General features: G+C 44.3%; 1 pseudogene; it reads right to left on the bottom strand.

Moving 5' to 3' along the window:
- Positions 1 to 473: 473 nt before the first annotated feature.
- Positions 474 to 11,894, bottom strand: LOC109699975 (CD63 antigen pseudogene; annotated as a pseudogene).
- Between the last annotated feature and the right edge of the window lie 1,089 nt (positions 11,895 to 12,983).

Here is a 12,983-nt window from a genome sequence, read left to right as displayed (position 1 = left end):
TGTTCATTAGTGATCTCCAAATGTGCTGCTTTATTAGTGAGATAGAGGTTGAAGGTGCTTTATAGATCCATAACAGTATGCTGGAACACTGAGTTCCTAACAGCTATCTATTGCTATGACCCATTCTTTAGGGTCAAGCTCAGTCATCCCTCACCCTAGTGCAGAGTGATCTTCCTTGTCAACAGTTTTTGCTATATAGTTAGCTCATTTCAATAAGTTTGGTCTTTCCAAATTATGCTGTGAGCTCCTGGAGAGGGGTGTTGATAGGACACCTCCATCCTGGTCTTCATTTCTTCTGAATCTCTCACAGCTCTAGGCATATACTCGGTGGCCACTAAAAGACATTAACCAGGACTGGCTACATGGAGTATGGGGCCCAGTGTAAAAAAAAAGATGGAGCTCCTGTTCAAAATGTTTCTCTTCCTTGAAAAAAGTCTTTCTTGATCTGTCATGGCTAAAAAAAAAAGACGTTTTCATTTAAGTCCTACTCCTCTGTGCACAATCATGGCAGCTCTCTCACAGATGCCAGATCCTTCCTTGATGTGGTAGGTAAGGCAGATGCAGCTAGTGTTGGGATCAGGTTTGTCTGACCACAGCACCAGTTGCACCTGTTCCTGGACCTCATCTGGGGAAGGAGGAGTTTGAGCAGGGTGTGGGGAACCAGGTGTGGGAGCAGGTGGCTGAGAACCACAGGGAAGCGGGAAGTGGCAGAGGGACGCCATGCATGAGCCAAGGTTCCAAGCCCCTGAAGCAAGTTCCACTGTCCTACCAGGCACATTCAAATGTAAAATTATTAAGAATGTTCATCTGGCATCAGCAGAGTATTAAATCCAAGCCTGGGGCCTTCTGACCACAGAGCCCTGTGTGATGTTCCTGGCTGCATGCCCCCCGGGAGCTAGCCCTGCTGTTAGATGAGTAAATGAGTACAGTGAAGGCTGGGCTGTTCTTTCAAAAGGCAGTAGCAGGAAAAGGGGCATAAGAGAGGGAGAAAGAGAAAAGAACGGGTGTGGTAAAGGGGCTTCAGATTCTGAGAACAGTGGGGAGGGGTCTGGAGAGGAAGGGTGGTTGAAGGCCTGCTAGTGGGGAAAGTGTGCTGGCCTTGCACTCCCCAAGCTGGAGAGTGTACAAGCAAAAAGGTCAGATCTACGTGACTTTATTGTCAATATTGAATAGAAGCCAGAAAAGTGTGTATGACTCCTCTTTATCTATGGACAGGAATTATTTATAAGAAACCACGATATGCAAGACACTGAACTAATTAAGAGCTTGCAGTTATAGAGGACGCAATGCACACGCGTATAATTAGGACAAACTATGATGAATACTTGGAAAACCCCATTATGGCTTGAATAGGAAATGTTTCCTTCCCATGGGCTCATGTGTTGCATGCTTGGTCCCCAGCTGGTAGTGTTATTTGGGGAGGTGGTAGAAACTTTAGAAGGTGGAGACTTAGCTGGAAGAAGTGTGTCATTCTTGGCATACTTTGAAGGGTATACCTGGTCCCCAGTGTCTTCCCCTCATTCTGCTACCTGCCCACCATGAGATGAACACTGTCCCACCCCCATGATGTTTACCCAAGCATATGGGGCCGAGCAACCATGGCCAAACTTCTGAAGCCATGAGCCAAAATAAATCCTTCTTCCTTTAAGTTGTTCTGTCAGGTATTTTGTCACAGCAACAAGAAAGTCTAACATGACACCTTTTAGTTAAACCAAGCTCCCTAGAAAAAGCTTCTGGCTAGAGATTCATCAGCATAGCTTGATATAGAAGGAAAACACAAAATAATATAAGTAGCATGGTAAGATCGGGAAGATGGGATGGCCTCTGCCAGGCAGGGTGATTCACTTCTGTAATCCCAGAACTAGGGAGGCTGAAGCAGGAGGATTGTGAGTTTGAGGCCAAACTGGGTCACACAGCAGAATCCTGTCTCAAAATCCAACCCCCACTCCCAAAAAAAAGAAAACAAAGATGGCCGCACCAAAAAAACCATGAAAAAATGATCAACATCAGTAGCTATCAGGCAAATGCAGACTCCAGTGTAACAAGATATCAGCTCACTCCAGCGAAAGGGGCTGAGAAGGGCGTGAGGCAGGGAGCGGGCAGGAGGAAGGTGGGGTTGGATGATTGCATGCTTTATGCATGTGTTGAGATATCACAGTGGACCCATTAATATGTATAATTAGTGACTGTTAATCAAAAATAAAATAGTAATAAAACTTAAGGTGGCTCAGACTATCACTGTTGTGGTTTGGATGCGAAGTGTCCCCAAAAATGGCTGTGTTGAAGGCTTGGGCTCCAGCTGGTGGGGATCATGATTGGATCAAGAGACTGTTAACTTCTTCAAAGAACTAAGAGGCGCTGGAGCCTGGTTGGGGATAGTGGACCATTGTGGTTGTGGCTTTGAAGGGTCATCTTGCCCTGGAACCTCCCGGCCCCTGTGTCCTGTCTGTCGTAGGTGAGCTGCTTTGCTCCACCACAGGCTCTCAGTGTCATGATGCTCTCCCTAACCTGGGGCCCAAAGCAATGGAGCCAGCCAATCATGGACCAAACCTCTGAAACCACGAGCCCAAAGAGATCCTCCCTCCTTTCAACTGTTTCTCTTAAGTATTTGTCATAGCAACAGAAACACCGATTTCATTTTCCTTTCAGAGAAATCACCATAGCCATTTTTTCAATGGCTATTTGTTGAGGGCCTCCTGTGTGCCAGGCACCATGCTGTATTGCAGGTGGGCTGGAGTTTGCACATAAAGAAGGGTGGAAAAGCAACCTGAAATTTCAAGTGCCGTGGGAGAGTCTTTTGCTCTGGGTCTCTACAGAAGGAACAGTCTTCCTGACTCCAAAAGTACTGATTTCCAGAAATTTAGCAGCCAAGAACAGTGCTTGCCCTAAGCAATGACCTAAATAAAGCCAGAGCAAACTGAAAAGGGTCACAGGAAACGCGAACCTCTGCATAGCAGCTGAAGGATCTTCATGGTTGCTTGTTGATGTGACCCCGAGTCCTTGCAAAAAGAGAAACACAGGACATGCCATAAGGAGAAAGCTGGAACCTGTGTGTGGTGATCACCCAGCAGTGGTTGATGTTGAGAGCAGAGTAGATAGATAGGCCATTTGGAAAGGGAAAAAAATCTCATTTCTCTTGCCCTCCATGGAGCCCAGAAAGGGGTCCTGTGGGGACCTGGTGATCAAGAACCCTCAGGGAAGTGGTGAATTTTGAGCAAGGCTTTATTTTAATCAGGACTAATAATTTGCTGGGCTCAGGACAAAATGAAAAAGAGGGGCCCCTTATTGAGATTTTATTAAGAATGCCAGGATGACAGCACTGGAGCATTAAAACAAGTGTGGGAGCTTTCTGAATAGGGTCCTGTGTGGTTACACAGGTCACACACCCTTGAAGCTGGCTTTTATCTCAAAGCGTAAAATTTGGGCAAGAGGACAGCATGAACTGGCATTCTTGCTTACTTAGAAAGCTGGACTGCAACACACTTTCAGGTTAGTGTACCCCAAATAGAGGCATAAAGGAAATTCTCCTACAATCAATCATATGTTCTTCAAAAAGAAAATGGAACACTGTTGTCCTGACCCTGTAGTGCAGATTGAGAGCAGAGTTTTAAAAAATGAGGAAAAGGAAGGCAAAACAGGTCCTGCCTGAGGGTGGATACCAGTGGGAGGGGGAGGGTAAACAGAGAAGGTGAAGGTGGGCAAATATGGTGGAGGTACTTTGTAGACCTGTATGAAAATTGAACAATGCAACCTGTCGAGATTGTTCTAAGAAGGGGGGAAGGGGATGAGGCAGAACAATGGAGGGGGTGAATCTAATTAAGATATATTGTAAGTGCACATGTAAATATCACAATATGTTCCCTCTGTACAAGTAACGTATGCTAATAAAAATAAGAATTATAATTAAAACTGTCTATGTACCCACCACATCTATCTATCTATCTATATATATATGTACACACGCATGCAAGCATGCTCACATCTGTACATCATAGCAAGTCCACATGAGCCTCACCCATAGTTCTGCCTTTTCTCGTTTTTGGTTTTGGCAGTATCAGGGTTTGAACTCAGGGCCTCACACTTGCTAGGGAGGTGCTCTCCCACTTGAGCCACTCCACCAGCCCAGTTCTGTCTTCATTCACAGAGCTTCCTATTAGCACCAGAATATCAGCTTAGAAACCAGCTTGAGAGACTTTTCTTCAGCTGTTTACTGGGCTGTGCAGTGTGCCAGATGTTCTAGGGGTGAGGTTGCAATACTAACACAAATCCCCTGCAGCCATGAGACCTGAGTCCTGCGGGGGAGGTAGACGATGGACATACATGTAAGTAGGGAAGACAAAACAAAACTGGCGTGTAGTACTTAACAATGAAGACAGGTGGAGAGCCAGAGTGAAGAGTCACAACGTGCGTATCTGCGCAGAGATCAGTGATGGCTCCCTTGGAAAGCTACTCTTCCATAAAAAGAGGAATAAAATGAGAGGTGAATTGTGTGAGTGGTGGGGAGAACAGCGTCCAGGAAGAGGGAAGAGCAAATGTGAAGTCCATCATGATCTAGAGACAGCATGGATCTCAGTGCTGAGCACAGTGAGATGAAAACACATCAGGAAGTGAGATCAGAGAGGTAGCCAGAGCCAAAGAAGGAAATGCTCATATAAGACACCAAGCTCAGTTTTCAACAATGAGAAGGTCATCCACAGGTAAGGAGATAAATTCCAGGCGAAAGCCACTGCACATGCAGTGGAAACAGCAGATGCTGGCCTGGGTCAGTACTCGGGAGATTTTCTGAGATTTGATATTGGTGGAGCCAAGGGGAAGGAGAGGCAAGCCTGCAAGGGAGGCCAAGGCCAGGCCACAGTGTGCCCATAGATCACCCTGCCACCACACCAGCCCTTTGGGTTCTGAGTGGGTCCTGATAGGAGGGGTCAGTTCAGATCCATGTGTCACGGACAGAGAACAGTAAGTCCAAAGGCAGAAGGCCCAGGAAGTCACAGCTGCCTGCACACCCCAGGCAAGGATCTGTGCCCTTGGAAGGGGGAGGTTGAAGGATGAGAAGAAGGCCCATGAACAAATGCGCAGCTTGCACAAGGAAGCATGGACAAAAGTGAGGAAAAGCCACAAACTGCCAGGTTCCTTGCCAACAGTGAGCAGGGACAGATGGGACAGTCTCTAATAAGATGTTGGTCTCCTCTTTGAGGAGAGCCTGTTCCCACAGGCCTGAAGCAACCTTATCTCTGTGAAGTATCTCATCCTGCTTTCCCAGCAACACTCCATGAACAGCGCAAGCCAGGCACACCGAGAGACCTCCTGAGGATGGAGAAGGGAAAGCTCCATGCTCCCCACTGAGATGTCCCTTGGCAAAATTATAACATAGGAGGCAGATCTTTACTGACTCCATGACTGCCTGTGGCCCAGGATGTCACTGGTCCCAGCGAAGGTGTGAGCTGACAAGGCTTACGGTTACTATTGTAGGCTCCTGCTTCAGGTGCTGGAGACCTCATTTCTGAAGGGTTGGGGGATGGGACAAGCAAAAGAGCTGTCTTACTTCTGAGAAAGGAGAATAGAAACTGTGCCTCAGTTCTCTCTGTCCGCAAAAAAGTGATTTTAGAAGACTGATCTGATTGAAGAAGGTTTCTAGGGTGATAGGAAACACAGGGGTGTGATTGAACAGTGCCTACCTCACACCGTGGGAATATGTGCTCCGTCATTTATTTGAACAAAATGTATGGAGTGCCTTCTATGTGCCAGGCCTCACTCAAGGTGCCATGGTTTTAGCTATTGTTTCACATTGTAAATATTATTTGGAGTAAGAGTAGAATTAAGGGAAGTTTGGAAGAATCCTTTCTCTCCCTTGAAATATCTTACTAATGAGACATCACAGAAAGCTGTCGAGCAGTGCAGGCTCTGGTAGCCTGACCAGATCATTCAGGACATGTCAATCCCTTCTGACTGGCCAAATAACTGGGAGCTCCTTCTAGGAGTTTTGCTGTAAACAAATACGACAATCTGGGTGGCCTTAAGAAACAGAAATTTATTCCCTCACAATTCTGGAGACTCACAATTAAAAATCAAAGTGTTGTCTAAAGGCTCTAGGGATGAATCCTTCCTTGCTTCTTCTAGTTCCTGGAAATTCTTAACATCTCCTGGCCAAAAACCCCAATCTCTGTTTCCATGTTCACATGGCCTTCCTCCCTGTATGTCTACATGTCTCCAAATCATTCTTTTTATAGGGACACCAGATATTGCATTTAGGGCCTACCATAATCCAACATGACTACCTCATACTTTCATTGCAAATGGAAAGACCTGCTTCTAAATGAGGTTGCATTCATAAGTGCAATATGGCTTTTGGTTCGACACAACTCAGCCCACAACACTGATTCAAATCAATGCTTTACCAGGAGGGTTGGTAGAAGCAGTGACCTAGGTAGAGACAGTCAGACGAAGCATTGCCTGTAGATAACATAAAAGTAGTGATCAAACCAACGGAAAGTCGGTCTCTTAGTATTACCATGCTCACAGAATTCTAGGCAGTATCGATGGTCGAATATTCCTATCAGGCTCTTCCTATTCTGTCTGTACAGTGGTGTACAAACTGTCATACCACTTGGATCAGTTTCTACCAGGACAAAGCACCACAGACTGGCTTAAACAACAGAAATGTATTTATTCACAGTTCTGGAGGTAAAAAGTCCAAAATCAAGGTGTTGGGCAGGGTTGATTTCTTCTGAGGCCTCCTCTCTTTTGCTGGAAGATGGCCATCTTTTCCCTGGGTCTTCATAGGGTCTTCCTTCTGTGTGTGTCTGTGTTCATGCCTCGTGTCCATATAAGGATCCAATATAAGGAATCAATTCTTAGATTCTTGGGGGTATATATGCAGAAGTAGAATTATTACGCCCTATAATAATTCTGTCTTCAATTTTCTGAGGGCCTTCCATACTGTTTTCTATAAAGATTGTGCCGTTAACATTCCCATCAACAGTGCATGAGGGTTTCAATTTTTCTGCCTCCTTGCTCACACTTGTTTTCTATTCTTTTGATAGTGATCGTTCTAATCGATATGAAGTAACAGCTCATTGTGATTTTGATTTGTATTTCTCTAAGGATTATCGAGTGTCTTTTTACATGTTGGTCATTCATATATCTTCTTTGGGGAATTGTCTGTTCAACTCCTTGGTTCACTTTTAAGTGAGGCTATTTATTTTTGTTGTTAAGTTGTAGAAATTCCTTAAATATTCTGGATATCAACCCTTTATCAAATATGGGTTTTGCAAATATTTTCTCGCACTCCATAGGTTGTCTCTTCACTTTATTTGGACTGTGTTTCATTGTTGAACACAAGTTTTAAGTTTGGCTTAGTCCCACTAGGCTATTGCTTTTGTTGCCTATTTTTTGTGCTATATCCAAGAAATTATTATCAAATCCAACGTCATAAAGATTTCCCTTGCTTTCATTCTAGAAGTATTATAGTTTTCAGTTCTGCATTTAGGTCTTTGATCTGTTTTGAATAGACTTTTCAATATAGTGTAAAATAAGGATGTAAGTTCATTTTTTGCAGGTGAATATCCAGTTTTCCCAGCACTGGTTGTTGAAAGAATTGTCCTTCCCTTACTGGATGGTGTTGGCACTCATGTCAAAATCCTTTGACCACATTCTATTCGACTCCATTGGTTTCTATACCTGTTTTAATGTTGGTTACTTCAGCTTTGTAATAAGTTTTGAAATCAGGAAGTGTGAGACCTCCAACTTTGTTCTTTTTCAAGATTTTCTTTTGGGCAATACTAGGGCTCGAACTTAGGGCTTCATGCTTGCTAGGCAAGCATACTAGGGACACTCTGCAAGTTCTTCTTGTTTGTGTGTGATGGGTATTTTTGAGATAGGCTCTTGTGGACTATTTGCCTGGGGTTTGTTTCGAACCACAATCCTCCTGATCTCTGTCTCTTGAGTAGCTAGGTTTACAGGCATGAGCCAATGGCACCCAGCTCAAGATGGTTTTGACTATTTGGGGTCTCTTGAGATGTCATTTAAAAAATTATTTTTATTCATTTATTCATATGTGTATACACTGTTTGGGCCATTTCTTGCCCCTACCCCCCACCCTCTCCCCACTTTGAGATACCATTAATATGTTTTTCTATTTTTGTAAAAAGTGTCATTGGGATTTTGATAGGGTTGCACTAAATCTTTGTGTTGTACTAACATCTGCACATATTAAGTCCTTCAGTCCATGAACGTGGGATGTCCATTCAAGTCTCTCCCCCGCCCCCCATTTTACTGTGGCAGGGTTTGACTATGGAGACCATTTGGACCCAGAACTTGTCGTGTAGCCCAGACTAACCTCAAACTTGCCATCCTCCTGCCTCTAGTGCTAACCTTTCTAGTGCTGGAACTGCAGGTATGCACCACCCTGCCCAGCTAAATTTCCCTTTTCGTATGAATAGTTTTTTCATATTCTCTCTTTTTCATGTTAATTCAATGTTTATGAACTCTTACATATTATAGACATTAACATTTTGTTATATTGCATCAAACATTTCTCCAATAAGTATTCAACTTTGCCTTTGCTGGATGATGTTTTGCTTTGAGTTTTACATCAAGTGAAAAAGTGTGTGGTAGGGAATATCTTTTTCCATTCAGAATACTTTTTAAAAACTGCACTCAGAATAATAGCTATTGTTTCTTGAGTGCTTTCTATTCCTTTTTTTTTTTTTTTGGCATGTGTTAAAATGTTACACTGAGCCCCATTAATGTGCATAATTTTTGGAGAATGAGCCCAGGGCCTCATATGTAGAGCTTTCTCTTCTGTAAGAACTGTCTTCAGTGCTTGACAGTTACTAGTTTTTTGTTTGTTTGTTTGTTTTTGGTGGGACTGAGGTTTGAACTCAGGGCTTCCCATTCACAAAGCAGACACTCTACCACTTGAGCCATGGCTCCAGCCCATTTTGCTCTGGTTATTTTGGAGATGAGAGTCCTAGGAACTAAGATGAGGCCTGACTGGCCTCAAACCGTGATTTCCAGATCTTAGCCTCCCCATGTAGCTAGGATTATAGGTGTGAGCCACCAGCTCCCAGCTTACTTACTAGTTCCTTTTGTCTTGCAGTTTTATGAGATAGGAACTACTACCATCACCTCTATTCTACCTATTAGGAAACTGAGAAGGATGGTAGGTGAATCGCTCAGGGTCACATGGTTAAAGCCACATGGTCAGGTGTCAAAGACTTTATCCTTTGATCTCTGTGTTCCATTGTTTTCTCTCCTTGCTCTCCTCGCCATGCATGATTATTCAAACTTCTTGCATGTTCATCATGAAAAATGAATAAGAAACATGGAACCTGCAAGCTGCAGGCAATATTTGTTATGGTTCAATATGAAATGACTCCACAAGGCTCAAGTGTTGAACACGTGGTCTCTAGCTGGTGGCACTATTTTGGGAGGTGATAGAACAGTTAGGAGGTGGGGCCTCGCTAAAGGAAGTATGTCACTGGGGGCGTGCCTTTAAAGGTTATTCCCAGTTCCCTATCCCTTCCTCTCTCTGCTTCTTTTCTGCTATGATGTGAGTAGCCTCTGCTACGTGTTCTTGCCACCATGATATTCTGTCTCACTATGGGCCCAGAATCAACAGAGCCAAAGACTATGGACTGAAACTTCTGCAACCATGAGCTAAAATAAATCCTCCCACCAGTTGTTTATGTCAGGTATTTGTCACAACAATGCAGAATCTGACTAATAGAGCCCATCCAGGAAACATGGTATTATGCCATAGTGAGACGAAGTCACCTCTAGGTTCTGGGCCTAGACTAGGGAAGTAAGGGTAGAGAGTTTGTCCCTAGCAGGGATAGAATTGAGCCTGTCTCTAGAGCAAGAGGCTCCTGACACTCAGTGACAAAGAGGGGAAAAACACTGTGGAAAACTAGGAACAGTAACCAGTTTATTAAAAATTGTGTGTGGAACCGTTTCAATAATTGTCAGTCAATGACTTCTTATGGTGGCTATGTTCAGAAGTGCTCATTAATACTGTTTAATGTTGAATGATGTCCATAATACCAAACATTTCCATTGCTAAAAGCAACTTTTTCTTACCAGTAGCTCTTTTGAGCCAGAAAAAGAGAGCATCTTTCCTAGTTTTGTTTTGATTTTTGTTTTTCAACTTAGCAGCATGCTAAAGTTGTCCCATCAAAGGGAATGCATACGGACTAAACTTAGATGTGCTTTATTTGGGGAACATATTCCACAAGAGAAGAAAACATTTAAAAGACTATCAATGCCATCCCATTAACCACAGTGCTACCCAAACAAACCTGGATCCTTATCTTATGGCTTGATTATTTTTCATAAAGAATCACATTTACACACGGCCCTTTGATTCTGAAAATGTCTCTCTTCTTTGTTCTTCGATTGTGCAAGTGATGTTTTGTTTGCCTTCGCTTCATAGCAAGTCCCTGTGACACTTGGGTATGTTCCCTGTGGCTGTCAATGCGTGTTCACAAGCAAGTCTGTCACCTCCCATACTTGTCTAACTTGGGTAGCCAGACTGTGAGGCCCAAGAAAGATTTATTTGGTAGGTGGAAACAATGCCAGTTGGGGATGGAATACTTGAGGTGGCAAAGCTCATCGAGATTCAGTTGCCTTGCTGAAGGACATCCACTGCCTTGCATGTTTGTAAAAAAGAGTAACAGAAATGCTGGTGCCCCACTGTCTACATCCTCCATAGAACTTGGACGTGAACCCAGGGGAGGGGAACTGGAGTGTGACAACAATCTGAGTCATAAGCCCTGTGTGGCACTTGATGGACACTTACAAGTAAGGCTTTTTTTCTTTTTTTTTTTTTTGACCTGAAAAAATAATCTGTTTAATTGAAAATCATAGAGGATATTACTCCATTCCTCTCCCCTCCCCTCCCCTCCCCTTCCTTCCCCTCCCTTCCCCCACCTCCCCTCACCTCATAGCCACTTCGGATTCTCTTCACAGGACAGCCTGCAAAGACAGTTCCCAGGGTCTGCACAAAAGCAATGCCCAGGGCTGCCGTAGCCAACATCAACACATCCGTCCTCAGCTAAATGGCTATTTTGGTATTATAAATACAGCCCTTGGTATTACAAATCACCCTCACATTGAAATCGATAGCACAGTTCAGAGTGATGTGGATGTAGAAGGAGCCAGGGTGATAGCCCTTGGCCATGCTAGGTTGCTCTCCCAATCTGTGTACTTAGCAGCCCTCGGCAGTTAGAATCTTTTGTCTCCCTGTCCAGGATCAAAGTGGTGTGGTAGTTTTCCAGGTAATTCTGCATCTACTTTCAGAAGTCCTTATTAACTCCAACATCACCTTGTCTCTAAACACACAGGTAGCAATGACGGTGACTACCTCCGCTAGCATCACGAGAGACAGGAAAACGGCAAATGTGACCATCAGACAGTAGTTCTCCTTGCAAGACCCCAGCAGTCGCCAGGAAGGGGAAGGCATCTGCTACAATGGTGACCTAAACAACAGGAAGCTAAGCGTAGTCCCCTGGGCTCTGGCATGACTCAGGACAAGCTGGGGTCCTAACCTCATGGTGATCAATGCCACTGCACAGGTGCAAAAGGCCTACAGAAGAACACAAGGCATGGACTTGACACATTTCACTCCTTCTTTCTCCACTATGGCTGCTGGGCCTAGGACAGCTGGAGGAATGAGGCTTTGGTTTCCTGGCTCCTGGCTGGTCCTGATACGAGATTTGTGAGGGCAGATCATTTATTCACATGTGCATACATTGTTTGGGTCATTTCTCCCCCTGCCTCCCTACCCTACCCTCTCCCTCCTCGTTCATCCTTACTGACTTCTTTGAAAACTCCCAGAGACGGGGACATTCACATTGGGCCCTTGCTCCTACCTATGAATGAGTTGATCAGGTGAACACTTTCCCCACAAGAGAGACCACGAGCAGGGCAGAAGGGGGCAGTTGCCCAGTTAGGAGGGCTACACTTACTCTGCACTAATACTCCAAGAAAGTGGACTCCCGGCTCCCTCTGGGCTTTCATACCCAATCTTCGCCATTAGGTCAAGAGGCAGGAGTTACACCCCTTCTTTTTAGAAATGGGCCACAGTCTTCCATTCCACAAACTGCCGCTCAAGAGCCATGACCCTTGCTTCCCACCAACTCCACCATCTCCAAACAGTAAGACCCTATTTCTGACTCAATGGCTGCAATTATGACTGCTTCTTTTTCTTTAGAGGAATGATGTGTTTTCTATTTTGAAGAACTCCCACGATCTTTGTGTGACTTGCATTCAAATGCAGCCAAAGGAGCTGCCCCCAAGGCAGCTTAAATGTTCATTTAGCATCTGCCATGCACCCGGCCACCCGGCCAACGGCCAGATGGACACTTTTTGCTGGAAATGACGTTGTTAGGCGGATGTTATCATTTCTGTGTTTATTGAGAGAGAAAGATCATTTGTGGGGGTCACAAAGCTTATTTAAATTCCAGAGGCCCTGTTCTCTTCAATAGCATGGAAGCTTCCATGGGAGCAGAAAACATGTCAGAAGTGACCTTTTACAACCCCACTGAACTTTGCATAGGAGCATAGTGTAGAAGAAACTTAGTAAAAATAAATTTTAACAAAATTGTTAATCTGGTGTGAGAGAGATTGGTCACATTCTAGAATATGAGAAAAGTTGAATAACAAAGGCGCCAACAGCAGAAGTCCTCGTGCTTTCTCTCTAATGTCCATTACAACTGAACAAAGTATCCTTGTCTCTTGCTCTTAATTGGGGTTTTGTTGTTGTTGTTGTTGTTGTTTTACAGTACTAGGGTTTGAACTCAGGTCATCAGTCTCACACTTACTAGGCAGGTGCTCTACCACTTGAGCCACTCTGCCATCTTAATTGGAGTTCTTTTGGAAGAGAAGGTCAGTGGCTTCTGGCCAGCCAGTGGATTGCTTCCTCCCAAGTCAGGGGTTTCCTCTAGTCCAATCAGCTATGACCAAGAGTCAAGCAAGACTCCTGGGGC

This window comes from Castor canadensis, chromosome 8 (genome assembly GCF_047511655.1).
Source record: "Castor canadensis chromosome 8, mCasCan1.hap1v2, whole genome shotgun sequence".
NCBI classification, from domain to species: Eukaryota; Metazoa; Chordata; class Mammalia; order Rodentia; family Castoridae; genus Castor; species Castor canadensis.
This window is presented reverse-complemented; position numbering and strand designations above follow the sequence as displayed.